This window comes from Lytechinus pictus, chromosome 17, assembly GCF_037042905.1.
Source record: "Lytechinus pictus isolate F3 Inbred chromosome 17, Lp3.0, whole genome shotgun sequence".
Classification (NCBI taxonomy): Eukaryota; Metazoa; Echinodermata; class Echinoidea; order Temnopleuroida; family Toxopneustidae; genus Lytechinus; species Lytechinus pictus.
In genome coordinates this window covers 27,267,899-27,282,467 of record NC_087261.1, presented here as the reverse complement: position 1 = coordinate 27,282,467, position 14,569 = coordinate 27,267,899, and positions in this window count along the sequence as shown.

Here is a 14,569-nt window from a genome sequence, read left to right as displayed (position 1 = left end):
ATTACTGCTATCATTATTATTATTGCTACCACCACCATTTATATAATTATATATATTATTACATAATTACATACATTATTATTACAGAAAAATATAAACAAGATATACTGATTAAGAGCACTTGAAATAAAAAGAAAAGAATCGTGATATATCAAATTGTGATAATAATATATGAACTGTTTATTCATTATCATTATCAATATATTTAGGGAATATTGGATCACCTTGAGTGGGATGCGAAGAAATATTGTACGAGCTGAAGAACAATATTGGATGAGTCGAATACGAATCCAATATTGTTCTCCAGCGAGTAACAATATTTCTACGCATCCCACTAAAATTGGTCATCCAATATTAATATTATTATTTAGATACCCCCACAAAGCTAAACATACGGTAATGGAAAAAAAATGTTTTTAGTAACCATCAATATTTATGGCAATCCTGTAATTCATGAGCATGGCACCTGAGTATTGTCAATAAAAAAAAATCTATGTAATAGATTTAAGATGCGCTAGCGTATAGTACAAGCACATTATTTTCCTTCATACTTTTGCCCCAATGGGCAAGTTTATTTACAAAAAAATGAACAGAAGTCAAATCATATACATTATTCAAAAAAATGTTTCAACATACTCCATTTCAAATTAAATTTTTCCTTTTTCCATTCAAATCATAAATGTAACATTCATCTAAATAATAAGTTTGTATTACCTTCTTAATCTTTTTAAAATCAGGTACAGTCTTGTTCAACCTCGAGAAATATAATTGTTGTTTTGCTAAAATGATAATACAATTCAGGGCATCATTTCGTTTTTCTTTATATCCAAACAAAATATTATGTGGAGTAAATTTAAGAATAAACATAGGAGATGATATCCACGTTTTTATTTTACTCCAAATAGTTCTAGTAAAATTACAGAAGTAAAAGAAATGTTCAATTGTTTCCTTTACAGTATAACAAAATGTACAGCACTCAGTATTGGAGATCTTTAGTTTGAATAAAATATCATTTAAAAACACAATTCTATTGAAAACTTTGTATTGGAAATACTTTATCCGAATGTCAGTTGTAAATCTGAAAATCATCCTATTAAATTCCGGTTTTTTAGTGTGATCCGAAAGAATATTTGAATTTCTTCCCCGTTTTGCTGCAATAGTTTTGGCTGAATCTTTATTTCCTATCAAAAGTTTGTATATACTTTTACACCCATTTGTATCACTCATTATAGGAGAAATATAAGGCATAACAAATGGTTCACATATTCTATGGTCTAGGTTTTGAAATTTTCGATTAAACGCAAGCGCATTTGAATTCAATAAACTCCTTTACAACACCTTGCAACTAATACGCAATGCAATTTCATAGTGACGTAACAGTAGTTTCATGCGCACAATTATTTATCAAACAATGATAATCTTGTGGGCGGGCCAAAATATTCATTTCGTCCAATATTTTCAATATTGGATGGTTTTCATAGGCATGCACGTTAAAAATCAATTTCAATATTTTGTCTCTTTGAAACAACCTCGCAAGACGTCAAAAAATATCTGCGCCTCTAAAACCCTACATCTAAATAATAATTCAAAATAATCCTTGCCCCCTCCCGACAATGCACTACGCCAACATCACTCATACGAAAATGGGATAATTTATTTTAAGATAAGTCAAGAAGTAGATTTAATATCATAACAAAGTGTGATATTGGGGTGAAAATGATCAATATGTTTTGACTAGATCTGATTTGCAGCTATAATCCTGCACAATTGCTTTCGAATCACAATAGCCGAAAATCGAAGTCATAGTGATTGTGTTTTATGATTGCAGGAAACTTGTGTTTCGGCAGATTGTCAGGAGAAATGGCATGTTCATTTACTTAACTCTTCTGCTTTTCTTTGGAAGTTAATACATCTTCAATATTTGTTATGGAATGTCATTGAATTGTATGTATCATTTTGAACATGTAATTGTAATGGTACTTCGATTATATTATTCTGTTGAACGGAAATAAATAAATCCAAATCTAAATCTAAATCTCGTCAATCGATAGAAGCGGTGTATTCTAACGTGGGAAATTTTCAGCAATATGAATACAGACTGAAGACAAGATAGGGTGGTGACAATTGACAAAAAAATATATAAATGATAATCTTCCAAACAACTTTACGCCAAGATAGGCCGAAACTTTTCAATCTGAGATCGGGTCAGAGATGGACAAGCAGTGCGATCAAGCGGCTCCGAGGAGGAGACAACCAGTTCTGAAGATGTCTGGAAGCTGATAAGAGTAGGTTAAACGATCTAGTCTATCCCGGATCGTTTCATTCACCAAGATGGGGCTGTCAGGTGGGGTAATCGACGTGCTCGCCGCATCAACAATTGTCGTAATTTTCATTTCGCCACAATGCTTCAGCCAGCAAAGCCAAGGTGAGAATCCTTGAAAAATTGAATTACTGTTAGAATTTTAGGGAAATAAGGATTTGATCAATGTACTTGAAAGAATTGATAGGTGATCAACTATCTATTTTCATTTCGGAACAAAATCCTTATTTAAAGGGTTCGACGGTCATAAATCGCATGCTACCTTGGGGGATAAAATATTGGGGTTTTCGACGTAAAGTGTGGCATTTATTTTTATAACGTAAATGCATTGTTATGATAATAACGGAGTGTATGGATTTGAATGTTGTCTAAAAAAAACAAAGGATAGACAGTGAGTGTATTTTTAAAGGAATCTATATAAAATATGAGCGACGGATGTTTCTTGATTTTTTTTCCGTGGTATTTTTTCCCCCAGCGTAGTGAAATATACATATCATTGTATAGCTTCTTGTCTTTTTTGTATTTCTTTTGGAAATAATTATGTTACGAAAGTTCCATTCTGTTTATTTCGATGGTTCTTATGGTTTTCAAATAGTGTATGTAAGGGGTGGTTGAAATGAAGAAAACGCAAAAGTGAGAAAAGAAATAAAACTAAGAAAACAGGGGAACTCTTCAAATGGTAATCTAAAAAAAAAATTAACTGTCGATTAAATATTTTTAGAAAGGACGTGATTTGATATTTGCTCCAGACATTTTTTTTCACAATAGGTCACTGAAGTTTTGTCTATTGTTTTATATGTATATATGTGTTATTAGATGCTTCCTACTATTAATTGTTTCTGAATCTATTATATATTTGTAATTTTTCTTTTTCTTTCTCTCTTTGTTTCACTTCGCATTGTGTACTCTGCCGAGAGAGTTTGGCGCATTACAAATCCCATATATTATTATTATTATATTATTATTATTATTGTTATTATTATGATCATTATTATTATTATCATTATTATTATTAACATTATTGTTATTATTATTGTTACTATTATTATTCGCGCTGTTTATTTTCACGTCCTTATTTTGATTACCTGGAAATGGGGAAAATAAACTTCGCATTAAGAACATTTTCCAAAATAATTTTTTTTAAGGCCAACTGCCACTTTTCAAGGGATAAATCAAGGCTGAAAATAACTTGATTTGAAAAGATGAATAAAAATTAGACAAACAACACACAGTAAACTTGATCAAAATCGGACAAGAAATGGCAAAGATATGAAATTTAAAGATTGACATTATATCAGTGAAACGGTAAACGCATGTATTCTTCAATATTCAATGAACAAACTAATGTCATATCCGGACTTGTTCTTTTGTAAATGGAATTATGTTTTGATTCTATTTTTGTCCACCAAGAAAAAAAAGATTGGCAACTGATATAATGCATTAGATATTCATTGATCCAACTTATCTTATTTTATAAGGATGACATTTCGGACACAAATAAATTAACATATGAAATAATTATGATTTCCTGTAATAACATAAGAAAAATGAAAGTGGAAAAATTACACAATCGGCCTACCTAATGAATATTCATAATCACATGCATAATGGTTTTCACATAATAATGTTAAACTTTAAACTCAATAACTTCGTTCTTTTTAATCAGATTTTGATCAAATTTTCATCATTTTGCTCTAAATACTGATAATTATTTTCAGCCTAGAGTACCCCTTTAAATGCACAACAAGCTTTGCCTATGGTGGGCAATGAATTGCCATAACCTAGATCAGTTTTTAAGAAAAAAAATATATAAATTTATTCAGTTAATAACTGTTTCATACTTATTAAGCCCTATTTTAGAATGTTAAGTGCCCTTTTTCAAAATGAAACACAATTTTTGAAGTAAAGGATAATACAATTTAGGTTACAAAATCACATAATTTCTGGCTCGCGCTTCGCATCAACCATTGTTTAGTGAGGTACTCATTCTGTTCCTGGTTACAAAAATGCTTAGAATGGAAAATGCCATTTTTTCACAACAAAATGTACCCTTTTTCATAATGAAATACAATTTTTTAAAACTAAAATATAATGCTTTGCGCTCACATCAATCGTTGTTTAGTAATGTACTCATCGTTTTTGTGGTTATACTAATGAATACAATGTCCAGTTTTCAGGTTGGAATTTCGCAATTTTTTGGTTTGAGTTTCGCGCTCTTATTGTTCACTACGGTGCTCGTTCTCTTCCTGGTTACAAAAAATGCCTAGAATGTCCAGTTTTTTTAGGTTGGAATATCATAAATTTTCAGCTCGTGCTTCGCGTTCGTATTATTCGATTGGTAAGTATATAAGAGGTTACCTTTTTGGTCGGTCAGTTATATTAAGAATTTCAGCTCGTACTTTGCGCTTGCGTTAATTCTTATTTAGTCAGATAAAAAGCTTTTTCAAGATTATAAAATCTGTTCGGAATGTTAGATCTTCATTTCGTATTACATGAAATGTCCGAATGTTTGATCTCACGATTCGCGCTTGCAACATCTCGCAAAGGTGCCCTTTTAACATAAATTAGCGCCATAATTGACCAAAAAGCGAGTTTTACATCTTCATAATTTAATTTTTCCACATCGCTTACTCGCTCGCGGATGACCCTAAATAAGTATTTTCAATCGGAAATCACTTAAAAATGTCTTTGCTCAACTTAATTGATAAAAAAACCCAACTACTTCACGCAGATGATAATTTCATGGTGAAAAAATCAATTCGCACCAAAGTACCAAATTCGTCATATTTATAAGTGCTCTTTTTGGCTCTGTCCCCCTCCCACAAAAAAAGGTTCTGCCGCCCCTGTCAAGCAGCCTATTTTGTCTGAGTTGGCTTACCATGCTAAGAATTGGGTTAAACTACAATCAATAATGTGTTCAAATTACTTAACTACAAGAGAATGTAGAATATCCAGAGGCAGCGCCAGGAGGAGGTAGAAGGGGGGGGGGGGGAGTAGAGGACAATATTCAATGTTGGGGAGTGCAAGGGAAGATACTCATTCGAATTACTAGTAGTATATTGAGGGCCGGGGGAAAACTCGGGGGTGGGGGCAAATGCGCACATTCCATCTCCCTGACCCCCACCCCCCGTGTTGTAACCTAGAATGACAACGTTGTGAAAAATAAATATTATTACCATTTATTTTTTCTCTTCGTTATTCTGTCAGATTACACTTACCTGGGCTGCTTCGCCGACGACGGCAGACTTGAGATTCTGCCAGACCTCATCTTCTGCAACCCGACAGTAGACCCCTACACATTATGCGAGAACACATGCGGACCGCAGGGAGAAAACTACTGCAATACGCAGGAGATGACCGTCGAGCTTTGCAGAGACATCTGCGCGGATCAGATCATGAAGTACTTCGGACTCCACGCGGGCTCCAAGTGCCTCTGCGGTGGCGAGTTTGCGCCGTACGATGAATTTGGAGAAGCGACTACCGCGGTGAGCTTGATGAGTTCATGGACAGGGGGCCAAACCTGCGGCGTGGCATGTACTGGAAGTAGCAACCAAACGTGCGGAGGAAATGATCACGTCGACGTTTACAGCTTTCATGGTTAGTTTGAAAACATAGATGATGAACATAAAGATAAATGAATGAAATGTTAACGAATGAAACCATATTTTGGCCTAATCATTGATGCCATCATTTGTTTTAAGATAGATTAAAAGTAGATGAAAAAACAACAACAAAAACACCTCTAACAATGCTCACTCTGTTCGTATCGCGTTTATTTGGCACTGTCTTCTTCACACAAATTCGATATTGCTTTGTGCCACTGCCAGCATAGCTTAGTTTTACCCACTTATCTGAAGATATAAAATATGCTCATAATACGGGTTGTGCGGTCTAGTGGTTACAGCATTGGACTAACGCCCGTGAGGTTGTGAGCTCGAATCCCCGCTCTGCTATTGCATCCACTTTGATAGAAACAGCCGAGAGTAGTTCCTTTCATCTCCAAAGTCAGCCACTAAGCCAAATTTACATAGACGTAAAATGTTTCCTTAAAGGAGAATGAAACTCCTGGAGCAAGTATGCTTTTGTGAAAGCAGAAAAATCAAAGAATAAGATCAACAAAAGTTTGAGTAAAATAGGACTAGCAATAGAAGAGTTATGAGCATTTAAATGTCGAGATCACTAATGCTATGGTGATCCTCCCACTGGCAATGCGACCAGGATCTATGATGTCATAGATGAACAACTCTCCCCTTTTGGACACTGAAAATATACCCCAAAACATCTCTTTTAGCTCATTCTAATCAAATGACAAACGATTCATCAATGATATAATGTTGTGAAACCTCTGTACTTGAACACCTCACGTTGTGACGGACTCTATAAAAGTGAGAATATAAGTGAAATAAGTACTAAAGTAATGAGGGAGTTGTACGTGTGTGACATCACAGACCTTGGTCGCATTGCCAATGGGAGGATCTACATGGCATTAGTGATATCAATATTCAAATGCTCATAACTTTCTTATAATTCATTCAATCTTCCTCAAACTTTCAACAATATGTTTTTTTGATTTTTCTCTTTGATATGGATTCAGCTGGTTTCAAGGGTTTCATTTTCCTTTAATACCAGCTTGATGTTTTACCACCAGCAAGTTGTTCTACTGAGTATATCATAGTGTCCATACAGTCACGTATTAAATTCCACACGCCTTTTGTTTTACTCTTAACTATACATGTATTTGTCGCTATGTTGGGAAAGTTTATGGTGATAATCTGATGTGTATACAGATCCGGCGTATAATGCAGACTGCTTCAACCCTGGTTACGTTCTAAACGGAGATCAAATACCACCTCATAATTCGTCATACGCAATTGGTGATGTCATCGATTTCGCCTCTGCATGCCCCTCCCCTAACATCATGGACGGCTTCAACTCTATCACGTGTTCTACATCCGGGAACTGGACAGACCGCCCACCGACCTGCACGGTCAGGTGTCCCATGCCGGTCACCCCGAAGCACGCGCGGTTCAGCACCGGGCAAACTCGGCTTGAATCCCACGCCGTCAGTGACGTAATAACGTATGAGTGCATTCACGACGCGACTCGGGCCAACGAGACGATGGTGTGTGGATACTACGGCTCTTGGGAGGCTGGTAAAGGCAAGGAGCAATGTCCAGGTAACCTTTCTGTTCTTCTCAGTCATATCCAGTAGGTTGGAAAAGGGCCCGATGACATAAAAATAATGATTCAATTTAAGTTGCAATTCCCAGGATCCCACTTCCTGAGGAATAACCAATGCAGATTTTTTTTTTAGTTATAACAATCTTACCATCAGCTAATCAAAATGAATGATTTAAGGAGCTTTAAACTATTTCAATCACGTAAAACATTTCCCATAGATTTGTGTGTAAAAATGGCACTGTTAGAATGTTATAAAACATAAGGATGACATTAAAGGTTCGAATGTTTACTACCTATGGATAAGATATACATCTGGCATTCCATATTTGACCAGAAAAGAGTGTCTCGACCGGCTCATTTTATCTCCAGAGGGATCAAATTCAACACCTACATCAGTAATAGCCCTAATCTTTCATAGTATAGTTCAGTAGTTATTCTTCCTATAAATCGATGTTAGATGGCTAATCATATGTATACAGTTTTGTCAATTAGCTCTATAAAATTTAAAATGGGATTGGGTTGGGTCGAATGAATATATGTTGCCTGACTAGTAATTAGGATCGCGACACCTTAATTTTTATTTTATAAAAACATAATACACACCAGGCTTCCCCTTCCGTTTTTAACACGATTTACCTTTACTTTTGATGCAGAGGCGTGTGAGAGCAATCCATGTTTTGGAGCAGCGACGTGTGACAATAACCGTATCGATCCAGAGATTGGATACATTTGTTACTGCCCCCTGGGATTTGAAGGGCAAAACTGTGAATTGCAACAAAGTCGTAAGTATATATTATCTATATCATTTAGGCTAAACAGTTGTAACAGTTAATTAAAAAATCCCATCGCAAACTTGCTTGACGTTAATCCTTTTTCATTTCAGGACGCACATCGAAAAATGTCTGCGCGGACTCTATCCCGCCTTCGGTGGAAGTTCTCCCGCCGAAAGCCCTTAGCAAAATCTCCCGCTTGAGTTTAAATTTGTCTTGCCTTGACTCTACGTCTCCCGCTTAAGACAAATAAATCTGCTTGAAAAGATTTTAGAACGAACCACGGTAATTCAATGTTTTATTATATCCAAGGGTCCGGATCAGATGTCGAACGCCAACGCTGCGATCGAAGAGCGAACAAGGTGCGCTCTACCTATCAGTGCACACTGCATTCTAGCTCATATTATCAATTATCGTTTACTTCAATATGTTTGTTTTGTGTTAATCAAGTTACTTATATTTTGTTTCGAATTGTATACAACCATTATGCAGTGACAACATTAATGGACCAAATTGTCACATGCTAAGAGAACGTTTTGACTGCCCTTCTTTCTATTCAAAAGTGGTGATATTATTTCCACAGCTATTACTTCTGCATTAAATTTTGCGTTATCTCCATTTAGTTTAATGATGATGGTTACAGTGGATATCACGTGGCCACTTTGATTCTCATTTCATAAAAAACAGGCGTGACGACTCCTCTTTGTGGTCAGAACTTCTACAATCGAACCGGTGCCATTACTAGTCCAAATTACCCGAACAACTACGACAACAACAACAATTGCACTTACCTTATCCGAGTCAGCCGGATGGAATCCATACACTTCACTGTCCATGAGTTCAAGTCGGAAACGGGCAAGGATTATCTCTCTTACGGAGAAGGATACTCGGTTTATCCGGACCCGGGTTCAACTCCGGCCGATTATCCGATGTTGAGTGGATATTCACTGGTAAAAAAGAACAAGACATTCGATTTCGAGTGGGATAACATCTGGCTTCACTGGCATACCGATTCGGAGTATTCCAAGAAAGGATTCAACATCTCATACAGCACTGGTAGGCAAAATAATTCATTTTCAAGTTATTTCTTTTAATCTCAAACCACAAACGCGGTGGTTCCAGCAGTGGCTAGAGTGTTAAATTTACTGTTTTAATATTTGAATTATGAAAAGAGAAATAATATATTTGTGTCATGTTACCTTATAATAATAATAATAATAATAATAATGATATTGTACTTATATAGCGCATAATATTCGTGATCTCTATTCGCTTATAATGTTCATCTCTCTGCATCATAGAAATTATTGCTTTCTTTTTGATTTTATAAAGTAATTGTTGCTTCACTTCATTGTCTACTCGTATTAGGGACTTTAAAGAATGGTGAGGTTCCCGAGACACATGCATAGACTGATACAGTGTATTTAGATTTCTTGGAGTTCAATCACTTTTTATCAGATAAATGTATGTTACTTTGATTTTGTATACCTAAATAGTGTACTGCAATAGGCCCACACTGCATACACATGGTCTTTTCCTACAAAAAAAAATGATGTTTTTCATAATTCGCTCTCAAATTCGATTTAACAGACACACATTCCTAATGCTAATTCATTGTTAATTTGTTTCATTAACAATGTTAACCGTTGGGTCCGAAGATTCCTTTTGACAAAAAAAAAATAAGTATACTCTGTGTGTTCAACATATCAATAAACAATGAAAACTATTGTAATACCTTCTTATAAAGCATAATTCCTTTCATTAAACGTTTGCTCCAAAATTTTGTTTTGATGGGAATTCAGTGACTATTCTTCGTATGTTTAAGTTAAAGGTCGATAATCAACGAAAAGTTTAGCTAATTCATTTTTGGAAGAAATCAACAAGATATAATCAAGGTAATGCTTTCGGCATTATGATGTGTTATGACGATATCGATCCGTTGATAAATTCGGACAGATACCCCGACAAGATAAGCACTTCATCGAAAGTCGCTAACATGTTCTGAAGCTGTTTTGAAATTCTTAATAATTTAGCTTAGTTTGTATTTATCGATTTGTTAATATATACATATATATATATATATATATTGTAAAGTCAAAAAGGGGCCTAAGCTTTCGATCCTAGCAGAATCTTCGTCGGAGGCAAAATGACAAACATATAAAGTGGAACAACCATAATATAGACCACAAACAAGCTACAGCAACACTAGAAAAAATGATTAGGCCCCTTTTTGACTTTCTAATTTACTCCATTGGCTCTCTTTTATTAGATAAGCAGTTTTCAGCAGCTTCTTTTTGCCATATATCTATTGTGACATAAATGAATGAAGAGAACAATGGTAGGCGAAGCTTTAAATCAAGGTTCCCCTGAGCTATTTACCCTTTGGAAAAAACTGGTAATGCCGAAAAATGTATCTGCCGGGAATCGAACCCGGGCCCCCAGCTTTGAACGCCGGTGCCTTAACCACTAAACCACAGAGACGGTTTAGTGGCTCGGGTGACCCCGACCCGATTGACCGTCAAATAAACAGATCTCCGACACCACCAATTTAATTTACTTTAAGCTACGCCTACCATTGTTGTCTTCATTCATTTCTTTCACAACATATCTCAATACAAATATATACAGAGAGGGGGCTGTTCTTTTTTCTCGTGCTACAACTGTGATCGCTGACTATTGTTTATTGGTTGCGAAACAAGGACATCTGAATATTAAAGGACAAGTACACCCCGACAAAAACTTGATTTGAATAAATAGAAAAAACAATCTCACAAGCAAAACACTGAAAATTTTATCAAAATGGACAGTAAAAAATTAAGACATTTTAAATCTTCGGTTAATCTCACAAAACAGTTATGTACATTCTGGTCGGAATGCAAATGACGAAACTGATGATGTAATCCACTCACGATTTCTTTCTTATTTCATTATAAGAAATACGAAATATTATAATGTTTTTCTAATTTTCAAGTGAAACAACGATTAAATCCTTCCTGCACATAAATTATGGAATTAGCATTGTTTAATACTACATGGTTCAGCCAAGTTGGTCTTTATTATCAAATCTGTACAAAAAAATGAAATGATTGATTTTTCTCTGTTTATTCAAATCGACATTTTTCTGGGGTGGACTTGACATTTAACATGTTAGCTGTCACAGAATAACTTTCTTTTTGCTGAAAATTTTCATGAAATGGTTCCAAGAAATCATATATTGTTATTTAGCATGGTGCCTCAGTGTTAGAGATCCCACTCATCATTGGCTCATGAACGGGAGGTGTAGGGTTCGATCCCCGGCCGAGTCATACCAAAGACTTAAAGGTCAAGTCCACCCCAGCAAAATATTGATTTGAATAAGTAGAGAAAAATCAAACTAGCATAACACTGAAAATTTCATCAAAATCGGATGTAAAATAAGAAAGTAATGGCAATTTAAAGTTTCGCATATTTTTCACAAAACAGTGATATGCACAACTCATTATCATGCAAATGAGTCAGTCGATGATGTCCATCACCCACTATTTCTTTTGTTTTTTATTGTTTGAATTATACAATATTTCATTTTTTTAAACAGATTTGACCATAGGGACCGACTTGTCTGAACCAATGCTAATTCCACATGTTCAGGGAGGAATGAATCACTGTTTCACTTGACAATTAGGAGGAAATTAGAATATTTCATATCTCATATAATAAAATACAAAAGAAATAGTGAGTGGTTGACATCATCAGTCTCCTCATTTGCATACGGACCAGGATGTGCATATAACTGTTTTGTGAAATTAAGCGAAACTTTAAAATGTCATAACTTTCTTATCTTACATCCGATTTTGATGAAATATTTAGTGTTATGTTTGTTGGATTTTTCTCTTTTTATTTTTTGTATATCTCTTTATTGGGTGGACTTGTCCTTTAAAGAATGAGACCTTCTGACTTTTTGTCAGGCGCTCGACGTATAAGAACGGAGAAGGGTAGTGTAGGTATGCAGAGCCTCGCTGGGAGAACAGTTATAACTGTAGTTAGAGCTGAAGTGGCTATTACCTGAGTGAATAGTATTATTATTATCATTATTATTATTATTATTATCTGATCTGTTTACAGTTGTCTTTGATTGTAGTCATTCCCCATGCCATAACAACGCTACGTGTATTGACGTGGAAGATGGGACTTCGATTTGCCAGTGCCAGTTGGGCTGGACCGGGAAACGATGTAAACAGAGTAAGACTTGAATGAACTTCATAGATATTGATTCTAATTCTGAAATCATTACCTCTAGATCTAAAAGAAGACAAGAAAAAATCATCAGAGTTGAATAAGGGCAGTGGTGTAAAGAGGCGCAATAGAGAGAGATTTCGAGGGATATTCAGAGAACAAGAGAAGCGGAGATTTGATCTGTGGTTCAAATTTGCAAATTAGCGCTAAATTGACGCCTGTTGCCATAGCTGAGCACCGCGTTCTCAATTAGCCCCAGCTCGCGGATCAGACTCGCCTCGCGAGTCAGACTCGGCTAGTGGGGTCTTCTCCCTCGCGTTCACATTTAGACCCAGCTCGCGGAGCAGACTCGCCTCATGGGTCTGCTCCGCCAATTACCAACAATCCTCCGCGATAAATATGTAAAAAAAAAGTCTGCGCGCTTGCCTTAAAAATTAACCACAACTGAAAACTATGTGAAAACTGCATATAATCGAGTGTACTCTGGACTTATTCTCTGGGCGGACTGCGTGCATAGAAAAACAAAACTCGAATAAAGCGCGCGAGATACACTGTTAGTTCGTAATCAATTTCCGGGGTAGACTCGGCTTTCTGTCCACACTGCAAACAAAAATTGCCGTATCACCATAGGCGGCGGTGAGGTGGGGGGGGGGGGGGGGACGATATTTTAGTTGATAACCTTTTTTTTTTTTTTTTTGCTTGTCAAACAAATTTGCTGGTCCCCCCTAATTTTTTGGGCTTCCGCCGCCATTGCGTGTCTCCCCCAGCTCGCGGGTCTGATCCTACCTTTTTTCTGGGGCAGAAAAGGCGAGTCAGACTCGCCTCGCGGGTCTGACTTGCGAGCTGTGGCTGAGTGAGAACGCGGTAATTAATTGCCCGAATTTGCCAAGGTGGTTTTTAATACCGTCAGTTGAACTGGCTTATTATAATCACTCGGGTCGCGTTCGCGTTCGAAATCACTCGGGTCGCGTTCGAAATCACTCGGGTTTGGGATTTTTGGCAATTTTTTTTTATTTCGATGCGATTTTTTTTATAACGGTGTCTTCAATGGGACAAACACGCTGGGAAAATGAAATGAAATTGAAATTCTAGTTTCGTGTTAAGCTGACAAGTGCCTCAAATAAAATGCACCCGCCTACTGCTTAACATATAACAAACAAGCAAATCAGCCATGTGGCTCAACTATCCTAGAATACATCCAGACTTCTACTGTTTTTATACGAGGACTCCGAGTCGGAACTTGCCATATCTGCCACATCGATATGACATCGCAGGGGCCACGGAACGGTTTTCAAAGTGGGGGGGGGGGGCTGACCATGCAAAAAATCACAATCATATGGTAATTTTTACGTTTTTGTACACGGTTTTGGAAAAAAGTGGGGGGGCTGAAGCCCCCCCAGCCCCCCGCTTCCGCGGCCCCTGCATCGTCATTCCCATGTGCGGACATGCATGCCTGCATGCAATGGCCCCAAGGCGGAACCCGGCCACGGTTGGACACGGCGTGCATCGGTAGCATGGAGCAAGGTAACGTGAGTCGAGCCGAGTTAGATCCCACGTTACAGTGCCAGTCAGTCCGCAGCTCGTCCAAAAGTATTTAATTCAGCGGTATGCATAGCCAGCCATCCGTGGTTTAATGCATATATACGTAATTAGACCAAGAGCTTCGGTCTCTGCAATGTTCGTTGTTCCGCTGAACTCCGTTAGCTCCACTCACCAATACAGAGACGGAAGTTCTAGCTCGATCTGTACAGGGACTCAATGGCCATATGTTTATGCATTAAGTTCCAATAAAACGGGGAAGTGAAGTTGCGCGACAGCCGAAGCAATTAGTTACTGTTGTTTCCCCTTTTAAGTTTATTTTCCCTTTTTTGGTGCATTTTAGGACAAAACGGAATAATAATCTTTATTTGATACAGTTCTTTTCATATATTTTTATGAAATAAAGACAAAAATCGATGAGCGCCGTCTGGGGGATTTTGCATTGTTAACCCCGTAATGATGGTTGCACCATAGCGAGCCGTCTGTGTACGAGGAGAAATAAAAATGTTAAAAAACTCGAAACAGACGGCCGCCAGCTGTCTAATAC